Source organism: Zea mays, chromosome 3, assembly GCF_902167145.1.
Source record: "Zea mays cultivar B73 chromosome 3, Zm-B73-REFERENCE-NAM-5.0, whole genome shotgun sequence".
NCBI lineage: Eukaryota > Viridiplantae > Streptophyta > Magnoliopsida > Poales > Poaceae > Zea > Zea mays.
In genome coordinates, this window is record NC_050098.1 from 176,023,829 (window position 1) to 176,040,335 (window position 16,507).

A 16,507-nucleotide genomic window follows, 5' to 3' on the forward strand; every position below is an offset into this window, starting at 1 on the left:
CACTGGATTATCTAAGGACTAAGAAAATATTGTTTTCTCAAACAGGCCCTTAGAGACTGTATAATATAACTATGAGCCACTAGATCATAAATGTAGTTCAGACACACTATGTATAGAGAGTCGTGTAGAGATGATCTCTTCGCGAAGAGCACGTCTCTTATATATTTTTTAGTTAGCCCTCTAAAGATCACTAAAGAGACCTCATATTAGATAAGGTTGTAGGTGTCCTAACAGTTATCCGTTTTCATGTATAGAGAACCGAAATTCTATCATCTGATGTTAATTTAGATAACAGTATCTCCACCGGCTTAACTCATACTATCTTTTATTTCAAACTCTATACATTATTTTATATGACTATATAAACAATCGGTCGTCCATAGTCTAAAAGTTAGTTTCTCATCATACACCTATACTTTTGCACAGAGGGCAACCCATGTACTCACCACGGGGACTAAGAGGCTTGAGCATGACTGCCTGCACCCTTCTAGCCTACTCTCTGGATCATCTTTACCAAATTGCCTACAAACACTATTGGACACAGTTGCTTTGTCGAGTATCTGAAGCACTCAGCAAAGCCTAAAAAACACTCGGCGCAAAGAAGGCTCGATGAACTGTACATCGGCAACGACTTCTTTGTCGAGTACTTTTTGGCGGACACTCGGTAAAGAAAATTCGCCGTCACGGCGCCAGGTGATGGTGACGGAGACTTTTGCCGAATGCCACCGTGACACTCGGCAAGGCTCACTCTTGTCGAGTGACTACTGTACTTGCACTCGGCAAAGAAGCACCATGTGGGCTCCTTTGTCAGTTCCTTTGCCGAGTGCCCGCTAGTGCTCGCTAGACTAGCTCTCGCCCAAGGGAGCACCAGTGGCCCCTTTGTCAGTTCCTTTGACGAGTACATTAGGAGACACTCGACAGAGGTTGCTTCTTTGCCGAGTGTCAAGGCCACAACACACGGCAAAGAAGTTTTACCGGTTTCCAGATGTGCCTTCTTTGCTGAGTGTTATGGCCTTGACACTCGACAAAAGTACCTCTTTGCCGAGTGTTACACTCGACAAAGTTACCAGAATACCCATTTCTATTTGTTTTTGCTATTCCATCCAAACAAACAAAAGATATATTACATAATCATCACACATGCATCACAGAATCATCACATACATCAAACGCACGATATAGCTCACAAAGATCACATGTTTCTTCACAAAGTCACAAGTACCACAAAATAGTTCACGACACTAACAAGTATTCACATAAATAAGTCCACAAACATCCAATATATAGCATAAACATGTCTCACAACTAGGTTTAGAAGAACATCAGCGAGGTGGGCGGCTGGACTGGTTCGACGATGGGCTGGGCGATTCATGACGATTGTTTGATGCCGTAGATTGTCCCTGCACATAGAAAAGATTGCATGTGTTATATCAGATGAATATATATCATGCAAGACTAAAATTTTGATACTCACAGGAGTATGGAACTGAGCAAGGTCAGCTGTAGGGAACAACGGAGGTGGTGGAGCAAAACCCTGTCAACAAAAAAAATCGACGGTACCTCCCCTGCACCAGGAGGTTTCCAAAACCCGCAACTAAAAATGACAGCGCGATGGCTAACATCCACACAAATACATCAAACAACACGATGGTCGTTAATCACATATACATCAATCTATACACTATATCAGATTGAGACACGAACAAATAAATATACCACATACACTTTATCCAAGCATCTAAGCTTGCCGCGACAGTAACTCATATTTGGATTTAACATTAAAAGTTTGCAATGTTAACATTTCAATAGATATAATTGGGTCAATAAACTTCAAATGGATAAGTGAATCCCTGTCTGTCGGTACCCTGAATCAGGGGTACCCCTTACTACAGTGTGAAGGCACGGTGCCGACGCGACTATCTCTAGTCACGTCGTAAACAGCGGCAGACCCCTCCGCGTGGTCGGCCCCAGGACCGCCACGTGGTCGGAGAAAAGACGATATAACCCAGGATATCAACAGTGGGTCTGGACTCCCATGGGAAAGTGCCGGACCCCTGTGTGTACGGACCGGACCCCCGGATAAGGTCCAGAATCGGCACAAGCGTGCCCGGACCCCTGGGACGAGCCCCCGGACCCCCCTGGGCAGGGTCCGGGCCACTCGCAGCAAGGTCCCAGGGTTCTGGCGCAAAGGATACCTAGGCCTTGATCAAGGTCGGGCGGGGGTCCGGAACCGACACGTGTCCGGACCATGCCGCGTAAGCTCCTGCTCCCCACTCAGGCGGAGACCCGATGCTGCCACGCGGCCTACTGCCCGTGACGTAAGCCAGCGGGCGGAGCCTGACGTAAGGCCTATGCATTTATTATGGATAGGACGCGCCGCCTGACAGGCGATGTGCTGCCTCAGCATTTAATGTGCCCTGTCGCTATGCTGGTGGACGGTGACCAGACCATCCCACAGGTGGCATGCCTGTCCATTCCCGTGGCAGGCGGCGCGACCATACTGTCGCATGCGCCACGATCATCATCACTCGTACGTGGCCAGGGAAGCTTCCCCTGCACGCCAATACTAAGCAAGCCGCGGATATCAGGGCGCAAGGAGATTGCACCCGGCCCGGCATTAGTGACTCTGGGTGTTCCATTCGTTATGTTCCTGGGCCCACATGTCGGGGCTCAGCATCCTTGTACGTGCCCCCTTGAGCTATAAAAGGGAGGGCATGCAACGCTACAAGAGACTCAGACTCACTTAGACTCTCACACTCACAAGTTCATATAAGCTCTCAAGCTCAATACATCACACAGTGGAGTAGGGTATTACGCTCCGGCGGCCCGAACCACTCTAAACCCTTGTGTGTTCTTGTGTTCTTCCTGTTTCCACCTAACAGGCAAAACGCTTAGGCCCCTCCTCATCTAAGGATTTAGGGCGGGTGCATTCCGCCACCCGGCCGGAGATTTCCTCTCTGACATTTGGCACGCCAGGTAGGGGCTTTAGGCTTTAGGTTTTTGCATGTTTTCTTGCTCGGCATGATGGTGCAAATCGTTGAGCACCGCGCCGACACCTCGGAGGATTTCATGGTGGAGGAACAAGTTGCATCCTCTGCGCCACGAGTATCCAACCGACCTGTGACTGGGGTTGCTATTGTGCACGCTGCGCGGTAGCACACGCCTGCACAGGCGTCCCGGACTCTGTCAAGGGCAGCGCCCGGGGCATTGTCCACAGCCAGAGAGTTGCTGCACCACCCTCCAAGCTCCACGGCCTCATCGAGGGCCATGAAGCAGTGGCGTGATGACATCGACCGACTGCTCGGCATGGCGCACTCTGGCTCGACCAGATCGAGGCCACGGTCATCCCAGCGCCAACATGAGGCGATGGCGTCTGTGCGCTCACCCTTTGTGAGGGGCGCGCAGACCGACGACCTCCGGGCAGAGCTCAACCGCAGGCGTGCGGGAGAGGATGCCTCGGTCTTCCTAGAGAGGGCGCGGGAGCGCCGACAAAACTTCGAGGGTCGCGAAGACGCTCGAGTCTCTCTAGAAAGGGCGCGTGAGCACCAGCAAAACATCGAGGGTCGCAACCTCGATCAAGACTTTGTTGCGGTAGCACCGCAAACCCCAGTGGGCGCCCGGTTCTAGGCGGGTGTCCCTTTGGCCGGCGTGGGCTGCTCCGTACTCGCGGATCATCTCTGTGCAGCGACCTAGCCATCCAAATTCCGGCCGCACCTGCCGAAAAAGTACGACGGTACGTCAAATCCGTCGAAATTTCTATAGGTGTACGTCACCGCTATCACAGCAGCAGGTGGAAACACCGCTGTGATGGCGACATATTTTCATGTCGCCTTGTCTGGGCCTGCCTGGACTTGGATCATGAACCTTGCCCCAGGATCAATCTATTCCTGGGAAGAGCTCTGCGCGCGGTTCACAGTGAACTTCGCCAGCGCTTACCAACAGCATGGCGTGGAGGCCCACCTCCACGCAGTGAGGAAGGAACCCAGGGAGACTCTCCGGATGTTTATCTCCCGCTTCACCAAGGTGCGAGGTACTATACCTCGCATTTCCGATGCTTCCATCATCACTGCCTTCCATCAGGGAGTACGTGATGAAAAAATGTTGGAGAAGCTGGCTACGCATGACGTGGAGACTGTCTCCACACTCTTCGCTCTGGCCGACAAGTGCGCCAGAGCCACCGAGGGCCGGGCATGGAACTCGGCCCCACAAAACCGGGGTCGCCCAGACGGGTGGCTCGGGTGCCGTCCTGAAAGGGAAATGTGCCCTTGGGCCATTTCTAAGTATTTTGGTGATTTAGTGTCCAACACAAGTGCTTAAGTGTTAAACTATGCCAAATGGTGGACAAAGTGCAAATCAATACAAAGGTATGATTCTAGACTTAGTACATTGGTTTTTGTGTACTAACATATTTGTCTAAGTGCTAGAATCAGAGAAAATATATTTGGATAAGTCTTGGCTCGAGCAGCCAAGACTCTGCTCAGTCTGGGTGCACCGGACAGTGTCCGGTGCGCCAGGCTGGCTCTGGTGAAAAGGCTGCTCTCGGGTCTCGACGGCGGCGTACGGCTATAAATCACCGGACTGTCCGGTGGTGCACCGGACAGTGTCCGGTGAGTCGGCTGCGGCGAAGTCGCCGCTCTCGGGAACCAAGTCAACAGCGTACGACTATAATTCACTGGACTGTCCGGTGAGGCACCGGACTGTCCGGTGAGCCAACGGTCGACCGCGCAATCCGCGCGTGACGCGTGGCCGAGCCAATGGTCTGAAGGGGGCACCGGACTGTCCGATGTGCATGAGAGCACCTAGAGGGGGGGTGAATAGGTGATCCTGTAAAACTTAAACTTATAGCCACAAAAACTTGGTTAATCGTTAGTACAATAACTGCCAAGTGGCTAGAGAGGAGTCAAAACACAATAACCACAAGAAATCAATCACAGAGATGACACGGTGGTTATCCCGTGGTTCGGCCAAGTACAAAACTTGCCTACTCCACGTTGTGGCGTCCCAACGGACGAGAGTTGCACTCAACTCCTCTCAAGTGATCCAATGATCAACTTGAATACCACGGTATTCTTTTTTACTTTGATCTTTTCCCGTTTGCGAGGAATCTCCACAACTTGGAGTCTCTCGCCCTTACAATTGAATTTCACAAAGAAGCACGGAGTAAGGGAGGAAAGCAACACACACAAATCCACAGCAAAATGCGCACACACACAGCCAAGAGTCGAGCTCAAAAGACTGTCTCAAAGTTCTCACTAGAACGGAGCTCGAATCACTGAGAATGACAAACGAATGCGCAAAGACTGGGTGTGGATGATCAAGAATGCTCTAAGGTTGCTTGGTGTTCTCCTCCATGCGCCTAGGGGTCCCTTTTATAGCCCCAAGGCAGCTAGGAGCCGTTGAGAACAAATCTGGAAGGCCATCCTTGCCTTCTGTCGTCGGGCGCACCGGACAGTCCGGTGCACACCGGACACTGTCCGGTGCCCGATTTCTTTCCTTAGCCGGCGCAGCCGACCGTTGCCGACCGTTGCAGATCGGCGCACCGGACAGTCCGGTGCACACCGGACAGTCCGGTGCCTCCTTCCGACCGTTGGCCAGACCACGTGTCGCGCGCAGATTCCGCGGCCGACCGTTGGCTCGGCCGACCGTTGGCTCACCGGACAGTCCGGTGAATTTTAGCCGTACGCCGTCGGCAAATTCCCGAGAGCGGCCTCTTCGGTCAAGGCAGCCTGGCACACCGGACACTGTCCGGTGCACCACCGGACAGTCCGGTGCCCCAGACCGAAATAGCCCGTTGGCTGTACACAGCCAACATTCTCCTTTTTTTTCTTCTCTCTGTTTCTAACACTTAGATAAATATATTAGTACACAAAACCAATGTACTAAGGCTTAGAAACATACCTTTACTTGTGATTTGCACTTTGTTCATCCATGGGCATAGATTCACATTTAAGCACTTGTGTTTGCACTCAATCACCAAAATACTTAGAAATGGCCCAAGGGCACATTTCCCTTTCAATCTCCCCCTTTTTGGTGATTTATGCCAACACAACATAAAGCAACTAGAACAAGTGCAAAATCACTTCAAATAGAATAAATTTGAGTTCTATTCAATTTTGGCATATATGGATCATCCTTTGCCACCACTTGGTTTGTTTTTGTAAATCAAACTCACATCTCTATCTCTGGGTCAAACACACATGTTGAAGCATAAAGAGAGTCATTCCAAAAGAGATTGATCAAAGATTTCAAAAAAAACTCCCCCTATTTCCCATAATCACTACTTCTCCCCACAAGAAGCCAACTTTTGACGAAAGAAACAATGCAAGAGTTTTGAATAAACCAAAAGCTCTACTCTACTATTTTCAAAGTTTCTCAAGTGGTAGCTGATCCATCTATTGCTTTGGCCTTTATTTTCAAAAGCTCTACTCTACTATTTTCAAAGTTTCTCAAGTGGTAGCTGATCCATCTATTGCTTTGGCCTTTATTTTCTCCCCCTTTGGCATCAAGCACCAAAACGGGATCAATCTTGGCCCTTTAACCCCATTGCCTCACCAAAATCTTCAATTAAGAGCAAATGGCAATACGAGTTTATGAGATGGACTTGGAATAAGTTACCCTCTCATCGGAGTGCAGTGGAAGTCTTTCATGGTCCAAGTCCACCTTTTCCCTTTCAATTTTCCTTCGAGACTAAATCAAGCAAACTCAAGCATATGGTTAGTCTCAAAAGGGTCAAGTTGTAACACATCTCCCCCTAAACATGTGCATCACTTTGCAACGGACTTGTGAGGTCCAGGGAGTGTTTGTACAACTTGAGCACCACAATAAGCAATAAAATGCAGAATGGACATGATCAAGGGCATAAACACATGTATGCTACAATTCAATCCAAGTTCCGCGAATCTAAGACATTTAGCTCACTTCGCAGCCTACAAAAGGTCTTCTCATCTAGAGGCTTGGTAAAGATATCGGCTAGCTGGTTTTCGGTGCTAACATGAAACACTTCGATATCTCCCTTTTGCTGGTGGTCTCTCAAAAAGTGATGCCGGATGTCTATGTGCTTTGTGCGGCTGTGCTCAACAGGATTTTCCGCCATGCGGATAGCACTCTCATTATCACATAGGAGTGGGACTTTGCTCAGATTGTAGCCAAAGTCCCTGAGGGTTTGCCTCATCCAAAGTAGTTGCGCGCAACACTGTCCTGCGGCAACATACTCGGCCTCAGCGGTGGATAGGGCAACGGAGGTTTGTTTCTTAGATTTCCACGACACCAGGGACCTTCCTAAGAATTGGCACGTCCCCGATGTACTCTTCCTATCGACCTTACATCCAGCATAGTCGGAGTCTGAATATCCAATCAAGTCAAAGGTAGACCCCTTTGGATACCAGAGCCCGAAGCAAGACGTAGCAACTAAATATCTAAGAATTCGCTTCACCGCCACTAAGTGACATTCCTTAGGATCGGATTGAAATCTAGCACACATGCATACGCTAAGCATAATATCCGGTCTACTAGCACATAAATAAAGCAAAGATCCTATCATTGACCGGTATGCTTTTTGATCAACGGACTTACCTCCTTTGTTGAGGTCGGTGTGTCCGTCGGTTCCCATCGGAGTCTTTGCGGGCTTGGCGTCCTTCATCCCAAACCGCTTTAGCAGATCTTGCGTGTACTTCGTTTGGGAGATGAAGGTGCCGTCCTTGAGTTGCTTCACTTGGAACCCAAGGAAGTAGTTCAACTCGCCCATCATCGACATCTCGAATTTCTGCGTCATCACCCTGCTAAACTCTTCACAAGACTTTTTATTAGTAGAACCAAATATTATGTCATCGACATAAATTTGGCACACAAACAAATCACCATCACATGTCTTAGTGAAAAGAGTTGGATCGGCTTTCCCAACTTTGAAAGCATTGACAATTAGAAAGTTTCTAAGGCATTCATACCATGCTCTTGGGGCTTGCTTAAGTCCATAGAGCGCCTTAGAGAGCTTACACAGATGGTCGGGGTACCGATCATCCTCGAAGCCAGGGGGTTGCTCCACATACACCTCCTCCTTGATTGGCCCGTTGAGGAAAGCGCTCTTCACATCCATTTGGTACAACCTGAAAGAGTGATGAGCGGCATATGCTAGCAAGATACGAATTGATTCTAGCCTAGCCACAGGAGCAAACGTCTCCTCAAAGTCCAAACCTGCGACTTGGGCATACCCTTTTGCCACAAGTCGAGCCTTGTTCCTTGTCACCACTCCGTGCTCGTCTTGTTTGTTGCGGAACACCCACTTGGTTCCCACAACATTCTGCTTGGGACGAGGCACCAGTGTCCAAACTTCATTGCGCTTGAAGTTGTTTAGTTCCTCCTGCATGGCCAACACCCAGTCCGGATCTAGCAAGGCCTCTTCTACTCTGAAAGGCTCAATAGAAGAGACAAAGGAGTAATGTTCACAAAAATTAACTAATCGAGACCGAGTAGTTACTCCCTTGCTAATGTCACCCAGAATTTGGTCGACGGGATGATCCCTTTGAATCATCGCTCGAACTTGGGTTGGAGGTGTCGGTTGCACTTCTTCCTCCATCACATGATCATCTTGTGCTCCCCCTTGATCACACGCCTCCTGTTGATGAACCTGTTCATCGTCTTTAGTTGGGGAATGCACCATAGTTGAGGAAGAAGGTTGATCTCGTTCATCTTGTTCCTGGGGCCGTACTTCTCCAATCACCATGGTTCGTATAGCGGCCGTCGGAACATCTTCTTCATCTACATCATCACAATCAAAAACTTGCTCTCTTGGAGAGCCATTAGTCTCATCAAATACAACGTCGCTAGAGACTTCGACCAAACCCGATGATTTGTTGAAGACTCTATACGCCTTTGTATTTGAGTCATAACCTAATAAAAACCCTTCTACTGCTTTGGGAGCAAACTTAGAATTTCTACCTTTCTTCACTAGATTGTAGCACTTGCTCCCAAATACACGAAAGTAAGATACATTGGGTTTGTTACCGGTTAGCAGCTCATAAGAAGTCTTCTTGAGGAGACGATGAAGGTAGACCCTGTTGATGGCGTGGCAAGCCGTATTCACGGCTTCCGTCCAAAAGCACTCGGGGGTCTTGAACTCTCCTAGCATCGTCCTCGCCATGTCGATGAGCGTCCTGTTCTTTCTCTCTACCACACCATTTTGTTGTGGTGTGTAGGGAGCGGAGAACTCGTGCTTGATCCCTTCCTCCTCAAGGAACTCCTCCACTTGAAGGTTCTTGAACTCGGACCCGTTGTCGCTCCTTATCTTCTTCACCTTGAGCTCAAACTCATTTTGAGCTCTCCTGAGGAAGCGCTTGAGGGTCCCTTGGGTTTCAGACTTATCCTGCAAAAAGAACACCCAAGTAAAGCGGGAAAAGTCATCAACAATAACTAGACCATACTTACTCCCTCCTATGCTCAGATAGGCGACGGGTCCGAAGAGGTCCATATGCAGCAGCTCCAGCGGTCTTGAAGTGGTCATCACATTCTTGCTGTGATGAGCTCCTCCCACCTGTTTACCTGCTTGACAAGCTGCACAAGGTCTATCTTTTTCGAATTGCACGTTAGTCAAACCTATCACGTGTTCTCCCTTTAGAAGCTTGTGAAGGTTCTTCATCCCCACATGTGCTAAGCGGCGATGCCACAGCCAGCCCATGCTAGTCTTAGCTATTAAGCATGCATCTAGACCGGCCTCTTCTTTTGCAAAATCAACTAAATAAAGTTTGCCGTCTAATACACCCTTAAAAGCTAGTGAACCATCACTTCTTCTAAAGACAGACACATCTACATTTGTAAATAGACAGTTATATCCCATATTGCATAATTGACTAACCGATAGCAAATTATATCCGAGAGACTCTACTAAAAACACATTAGAGATAGAGTGCTCATTAGAAATTGCAATTTTACCTAACCCTTTTACCTTGCCTTGATTCCCATCACTGAATATGATTGAATCTTGGGAATCCTTATTCTTGACGTAGGAGGTGAACATCTTCTTCTCCCCCGTCATATGGTTTGTGCATCCGCTGTCAATAATCCAGCTTGAACCCCCGGATGCATAAACCTGCAAGGCAAATTTAGGCTTGGGACTTAGGTACCCAACTCATGTTGGGTCCTACAAGGTTAGTGCAAATATCCTTAGGGACCCAAATGCAAGTTTTGTCTCCCTTGCATTTTGCCCCTAACTTCCTAGCAACAATTTTCTTATCCTTTCTACAAATAACAAAGGAAGCATTTAAAGCACAATAAATTTTAGAAGGTTCATTCACTACTTTCCTAGGAGCATGAATAACATTCTTTCTAGGCACATGATGAATAGCATTTCTCCTAGACATATTTCTACCATGCATATAGGAAGAACTAGAAGCAAACATGGCATGAGAGTCAAAATCATCATAAGCATTATAACTCCTATACGCATTTCTAGTTTGTCTCCTATCATGATACATAAAAGCATGGTTCTTTTGCACACTACTAGCCATAGGGGCCTTCCCTTTCTCCTTGGCGGGAATGGGAGCCTTATGGCTTGTTAAGTTCTTAGCTTCTCTCTTGAAGCCAAGTCCATCCTTAATTGAGGGGTGTCTACCAATTGTGTAGGCATCCCTTGCAAATTTTAGTTTATCGAAATCATTCTTGCTAGTCTTAAGTTGAGCATTAAGACTAGCCAATTCATCATTAAGCTTGGAAATTGAAACTAGGTGTTCACTACAAGCATCAATGTCAAAATCTTTACACCTAGTACAAATTTCAACATGTTCTACACAAGAATTGGATTTATTTGCTACTTCTAATTTAGCATTTAAATCATTGTTGACACCTTTCAAAGTAGAAATGGTTTCATGACAAGTAGATAGTTCAAAAGAAAGCATTTCATTTCTTTTAACTTCTAAAGCATAGGATTTTTGTGCCTCTACAAATTTATCATGTTCTTCATACAACAAATCCTCTTGTTTCTCTAAGAGTCTATCCTTCTCATTCAAGGCATCAATCAACTCATTAATTTTATCTATTTTAGTTCTATCCAAACCCTTGAACAAGCTAGAGTAGTCTATGTCATCATCATCACTAGACTCATCACTAGAAGAATCATAAGTACTAGCGTTACGAGTGATTACCTTCTTTTCCCTTGCCATAAGGCAAGTGTGATGCTCGTTTGGGAAGAGGGATGACTTGTTGAAGGCGGTGGCGGCGAGTCCTTCGTTGTCGGAGTCGGACGAGGAGCAATCTGAATCCCACTCCTTTCCAATATGTGCCTCGCCCTTTGCCTTCTTGTAATTCTTCTTTTTTTCCCTCTTGTTTCCCTGTTCCTGGTCACTATCATTATCGGGGCAGTTAGCGATAAAATGACCAATCTTACCGCACTTGAAGCATGAGCGCTTCCCCTTTGTCTTGGTCTTGCTTGGCTGCCCCTTGTGACCCTTCAGCACCGTCTTGAAGCGTTTGATGATGAGAGCCATCTCTTCATCATTAAGTCCGGCCGCCTCAATTTGTGCCACCTTGCTAGGTAGCGCCTCCTTGCTTCTTGTTGCTTTGAGAGCAAGAGGTTGCGGCTCGTTGATCGGTCCATTCAAGGCATCGTCCACGTACCTTGCTTCCTTAATCATCATTCGCCCGCTGACGAATTTTCCTAGGACTTCTTCGGGCGACATTTTGGTGTACCTGGGATTCTCACGAATATTATTCACCAAATGAGGATCAAGAACGGTAAAGGACCTTAGCATTAGTCGGACGACGTCGTGGTCCGTCCATCGCGTGCTTCCGTAGCTCCTTATTTTGTTAATAAGGGTCTTGAGCCGGTTGTATGTTTGAGTTGGCTCCTCGCCCCTTATCATCGCGAACCGTCCAAGCTCGCCCTCCACCAACTCCGTTTTGGTAAGCAAGGTAACGTCATTTCCCTCATGAGAAATCTTGAGGGTGTCCCAGATCTGCTTGGCGTTGTCCAAGCCGCTCACCTTGTTGTACTCGTCCCTGCACAAAGAGGCTAGCAACACAGTAGTAGCTTGTGCATTTTTATGAATCTGTTCATTAATAAACATAGGGCTATCCGAGCTATCAAATTTCATTCCATTCTCTACAATCTCCCATATGCTTGGATGGAGAGAGAATAAATGACTACGCATTTTGTGACTCCAAAATCCGTAGTCCTCCCCATCAAAGTGTGGAGGTTTGCCAAGAGGAATGGAAAGCAAATGCGAATTCGAACTATGTGGAATACGAGAATAATCAAATGAAAAGTTCGAATTGACCGTCTTCCTGTAGTCGTTGTCGTCGTTGTCCTTTTGGGAAGAGGAAGATTCGTCGCTGTCGTCGTAGTAGACGATCTCCTTGATGCGCCTTGTCTTCTTCTTCTTCCCTTCCTTCCGTCTATGGCCCGAGCCGGAGTCGGTAGGCTTGTCATCTTTGGGCTCGTTGACGAAGGACTCCTTCTCCTTATCGTTGATCACGATTCCCTTCCCCTTAGGATCCATCTCTTCGGGCGGTTAGTCCCTTTCTTGAAGAGAATGGTTCTGATACCAATTGAGAGCACCTAGAGGGGGGGGTGAATAGGTGATCCTGTAAAACTTAAACTTATAGCCACAAAAACTTGGTTAATCGTTAGTACAATAACTGCCAAGTGGCTAGAGAGGAGTCAAAACACAATAACCACAAGAAATCAATCACAGAGATGACACGGTGGTTATCCCGTGGTTCGGCCAAGTACAAAACTTGCCTACTCCACGTTGTGGCGTCCCAACGGACGAGAGTTGCACTCAACTCCTCTCAAGTGATCCAATGATCAACTTGAATACCACGGTATTCTTCTTTACTTTGATCTTTTCCCGTTTGCGAGGAATCTCCACAACTTGGAGTCTCTCGCCCTTACAATTGAATTTCACAAAGAAGCACGGAGTAAGGGAGGAAAGCAACACACACAAATCCACAGCAAAATGCGCACACACACAGCCAAGAGTCGAGCTCAAAAGACTGTCTCAAAGTTCTCACTAGAACGGAGCTCGAATCACTGAGAATGACAAACGAATGCGCAAAGACTGGGTGTGGATGATCAAGAATGCTCTAAGGTTGCTTGGTGTTCTCCTCCATGCGCCTAGGGGTCCCTTTTATAGCCCCAAGGCAGCTAGGAGCCGTTGAGAACAAATCTGGAAGGCCATCCTTGCCTTCTGTCGTCGGGCGCACCGGACAGTCCGGTGCACACCGGACACTGTCCGGTGCCCGATTTCTTTCCTTAGCCGGCGCAGCCGACCGTTGCCGACCGTTGCAGATCTGGCGCACCGGACAGTCCGGTGCACACCGGACAGTCCGGTGCCTCCTTCCGACCGTTGGCCAGACCACGTGTCGCGCACAGATTCCGCGGCCGACCGTTGGCTCGGCCGACCGTTGGCTCACCGGACAGTCCGGTGCACACCGGACAGTCCGGTGAATTTTAGCCGTACGCCGTCGGCAAATTCCCGAGAGCGGCCTCTTCGGTCAAGGCAGCCTGGCGCACCGGACACTGTCCGGTGCACCACCGGACAGTCCGGTGCCCCAGACCGAAACAGCCCGTTGGCTGTACACAGCCAACATTCTCCTTTTTTTTCTTCTCTCTGTTTCTAACACTTAGATAAATATATTAGTACACAAAACCAATGTACTAAGGCTTAGAAACATACCTTTACTTGTGATTTGCACTTTGTTCATCCATGGGCATAGATTCACATTTAAGCACTTGTATTTGCACTCAATCACCAAAATACTTAGAAATGGCCCAAGGGCACATTTCCCTTTCAGTGCACCGGACAGTGTCCGGTGCGCCAACGGCTCCAAATCGCCAACGGTCGGCTGCGCCAAAACAGGAAAGAAATCCGCACCGGACAGTGTCCGGTGGTGCACCGGACTGTCCGGTGCGCCAGTCGACAGAAGGCAAGAATTGCCTTCCTGGAATGCTCTCAATGGCTCCTAGCTGCCTTGGGGCTATAAAAGGGACCCCTAGGTGCATGGAGGAAGACACCAAGCATTCTAAAAGCATTCCTAAGCACCAAGACTCCAATTCCGCGCATTTGTTTCTTTGTGATAGCAACTAGAGCTCCATTTGAGTAGAGAACTCCTCGAAGTGTGTTGTGAGCTCGAGTTGTGACTTGTGTGCGTGTTTGTGCTCTGATTTTGTGTCTTGTGTGCGTTGCTCATCCCATCCTTACTTCCGTGCTTCTTTGTGAACATCAAATTGTAAGGGCGAGAGGCTCCAAGTTGTGGAGATTCCTCGCAAGCGGGATATAGTGAAACAAAGCAAAACACCATGGTATTCAAGTGGGTCTTTGGACCGCTTGAGAGGGGTTGAGTGCTACCCTCGTCCGTTGGGACGCCACAACGTGGAGTAGGCAAGTGTTGGACTTGGCCGAACCACGGGATAAACCACTGTGCCTATCTGTGTTGATCTTCTTGTGGTTATTGTGTTTTGCAAGAACTCCTCTCTAGCCACTTGGCTTTATTGTGCTAACTCCTAATCAAGTTTTGTGGCATTAAGTTTCAAGTTTTTACAGGATCACCTATTCACCCCCCTCAAGTTTTTACAAGTTTTGTGCCAGCGGAGCAACGGCTACTTCGCGCCAACGGTCGACTGCAGAAGACATTAAATGCGCTACAGTGCGCGTAGAAGTTAGAGCACGCGCAGAAGGCGCACCGGACAGTCTACAGGACCTGTCCGGTGCACCACCGGACTGTCCGGTGACCCAGAAGACAGAAGCTCCAACGGTCGAACCCTAACGGTCGGGTAACGTGGCTGGCGCATCGGACAGTGTCCGGTGGCGCACCGGACTGTCTGGTGCGCCATGCGACAGTAGCCTCCACCAAACGGCTAGTTTGGTGCTTGGGGCTATAAATACCCCCCAACCACCCACCATTCATTGCATCCAAGTTTTCAGACTTTCTACACCTTACAAGAGCTATAGCATTCAATACAAGACACACCAAAGAGATCAAATCCTCTCCCAAGTCCAAAGATCATTCCCAATCAAATAGTGACTAGTAAGAGAGTGACTTGTGTTCATTTGAGCTCTTGCGCTTGGATTGCTTCTTTTCTTCATTCTTTCTTGTGATCAACTCAATTGTAACCGAGGCAAGAGACACCAATTGTGTGGTGGTCCTTGCGGGGACTTAGTGTCCTGTTTGATTGAGAAGAGAAGCTCACTCTGTCTAAGTGACCGTTTGAGAGAGGGAAAGGGTTGAAAGAGACCCGGTCTTTGTGACCACCTCAACGGGGAGTAGGTTCGCAAGAACCGAACCTCGGTAAAACAAATCCTTGTGTCTCACTCTTTATTTGCTTGCGATTTGTTTTTCGCCCTCTCTCACGGACTCGTTCATATTTCTAACGCTAACCCGGCTTGTACTTGTGCTTAAGTTTATAAATTTCATATTCGCCCTATTCACCCCCTGTGGGGGACAGATATCCCCCGGGTCCACTGGAAGGATAAAAGACCTCACGAAAGGCCCGAGGGCCCAATAAATCGTAAGGTCATCCCTTCGTGGGCCTGGGGAAGAATGACCAGTGAAGCAGATCGACACAAGGCCGGATCCGTGCAAGCCCAGACGGCCCAACAACGTCGAGAAAGTAACCACAACAGAGACCCGACTTTCCCGCGCTGGAGCCCCGTACAACGGAACCAAGCGAGGATGAGTCAGCAGAATTATAGGAAGATAGACTTAATCAGTTCACTATTTCTTAGGTGCGCATTGTTATCATATCCGCATGTATTGCCTCATGGTCGAATATATAAGGCCTAGGGGCACCCCTTCAGAACGATCGATCTCACTACTCAGCCACCCACCTCAACTCTCTACGTTCCCTATACTAGAGAGTTCCCTTGTAATCCACCACATAAAGCATTCCCGCTAGGACGTAGGGTGTTACGCATCTCTAAGCAGCCCGAACCTGTACATCATTGTTCATAGTTTCTCGTGCGTCCAGCACGAACCATCGAGCTACAGTCGGCAACATCGTCCTACTCTTAAAAACACCTTGTGGGGCAACCCCGGGTGTGCGGTCGGACCCAAAACACCGACAGCTGGCGCGCCAGGTAGGGGGTGTGTCGCCGATCTAAGCTAGTTCAATGGCCGTCACCTTCCACCGCAAGATCACCCTCCGCCCCGGATCCGTGTTCTGCTTCGGAACTATCTCATCCGTAGCAGATGAAGAAGGGACTCTACATCGCATCGCAGACCTGCCCAGGAAGAAGTCTCCTCCAACAACCTCTGAAAATGTCGGAGTAAGACAGGGAAAAGTGCAACCTCCAGCGCTCCAAAAAAAGATCGCCTTCAGCAAGCCAGAGGCTGAGGGCCCGCCGACCCGGAGAACTCCACTGTCTACCTCCCCGACGAAAGAATGGACACAAATCGCAAGGAAGAAAGAAACAAATAAAACCGGGAGGAAGCAAGTCGTTCTTTCTGTGCCTCTGCCCTCAAAAGAGAACGGAAAGAAGATCGCCCTGACAGCCGCACCATTCTACCCCGACGTCCTCTT